The following is a 1,995-nucleotide window of genomic DNA, read 5'->3' as shown; positions in this document are numbered from 1 at the left end:
ATAGCATGCAAAAAAAATAGTCTTAGGACGTGGCGATTCGGTGCCCGAGCGCAGATGCTCCCGGAATCACCGTCGCTAGTTCCTGGCTCGGGATACGCACAAATAGCGATGTCGCAATTGACACCAGTTCGTGGAAAATGAGCGTACGATAGAATACAGTAGAAAACAGTGGTTCGGTGGTGGGGCCGCACCATACGTGCGGGACGAAGGGCGCCGCGGCCGTCCTGGTCCGTGGACCAGGTCGTTGGCAGATTTACCGAGCCGTGGCAAAATTTCGTGTTTTGACCCTTTTGTCAAACAAAATCGAGATCTGACCCTAGTTTGAAAGTTTTTCGAGATCTGACCCTTTTGCTACCGCCAGACCTTCAGGCGGTAGGGTTGCACAGTCTACCGCCGCAGGTTCTGGCGGTAGGTGTGGCTGACGACCGTTAAGCCGTTAACAGCTGCTAACGGACCTACCGCCATAGTCCACGGCGGTAGTCAGCACAAACTACCGCCGAGAGCCCTGGCGGTAGGTTATCATAGTGGCATGAAGTTAAGTGCTTTGATTTTGTCTTCAATTTTTTTGCCATAGACATAAGAAACAATAAGCACAATTTCATAGACATAAGAAGTTTGATCACATCCAAATAGTTTGATCACATCCAATTAGTTTTGCCATTACGGACTAAGAAACAAGTACCAAATAACATAGTTTGATCACATAACATAGTTTGATCACATCCAAATAGTTTCACGAAGCCAACATAAGAAGTTTAACAAGTTCAACGGTCATCGACCACATAAAAGGTTTCATCCATAGGTAGCAATCAAACATGACGATCATCAGCAACCACACGCATATATAGTTTAGATGATATCGATGACGATCATCATCTTCAAGCCTTGACGGTTGGTGTTCCTGATAGTAATTAGGATGGCCTGTCCAACATGAAGATTCTTGTCAACGAGGAAGCTCTTCCACCCAACCGAGCTTAAGTGTGTGCGACCGTCCGTGTCCACGCCGTACGACAAGTAGTGACGGGGCCCCTTGCGGTAAGGCGTATTCCAGCATAGCCTTCTTCATCAGCCTCGATGCCACAACTCTCAGATATGCTCTTTGGCAATTTCTGAATAAGAAAAACATATCAATTAATAAGTATGGATTATCTAAACTATTAACAGTTCCTTGGATTCTACACTAATAACATACCATGACATGTCAATCGATCATGGTACTTGTCACACGGGTCACGAATGGCACCCCGACCAAGTCAGCACGTGGTAGAAAGTTGTCCCATAGGTTGCACACCTCCTGATCGCTCAGCCTCACTCTTTGAGCACAGATGGCTTCCTCAAGTGGGTCTTCATAGTCATCATCCTCATCAAGTGGTGGTGGTGGCGCCATGTTCCTTATATAAGCATTGATTGGATAAAGTTGATTAAACATCAATATTTGTTCTAATGCAAGCATTCATCAGATATAGGTAGATTCCAACTAAATCAATGGAGATATATAGCAAAACAAATATCTACAATATTCACACAATAAATCATCACATATGGCTATAAGAAAGACTAAACCTAGGGTTCATCTAGGTTCTAGGGTTCATCTAGGTTCTTGGGTTCATCATATAACCTAGAGAGGGTTCCTCATATGGCTATAAGAAAGACTAAACCTAGGGTTCATCTAGGTTCTAGGGTTCATCATATCAACTAGAGAGGGTTCCTCGTATGGCTATAAGAAAGACTAAACCTAGGATTCATCAACTAGGTTCATCATATTGCAATCATCTAGGTTCTAGGGTTCATCATATCAACTAGAGAGGGTTCCTCATATGGCTATAAGAAAGTAGATTGATTTGACTCAAACTAATTGGGGGGATTGGAGGAGCTTACCTTCCTCTTTCCGTAGCCATCTCGATCCGCAAAATCCGTGAATCAACGAAGAAGATCGGAGTGGGGAAGTGGGGGAGATGAGAAAATGGGCGAGAGGAAGAAGGCGGCTGGGTGGGT

This window comes from Triticum aestivum, chromosome 5D (genome assembly GCF_018294505.1).
Source record: "Triticum aestivum cultivar Chinese Spring chromosome 5D, IWGSC CS RefSeq v2.1, whole genome shotgun sequence".
Classification (NCBI taxonomy): Eukaryota; Viridiplantae; Streptophyta; class Magnoliopsida; order Poales; family Poaceae; genus Triticum; species Triticum aestivum.
The sequence above is the reverse complement of the archived record's forward strand: the minus strand, read 5'-3'. Positions refer to the sequence as shown.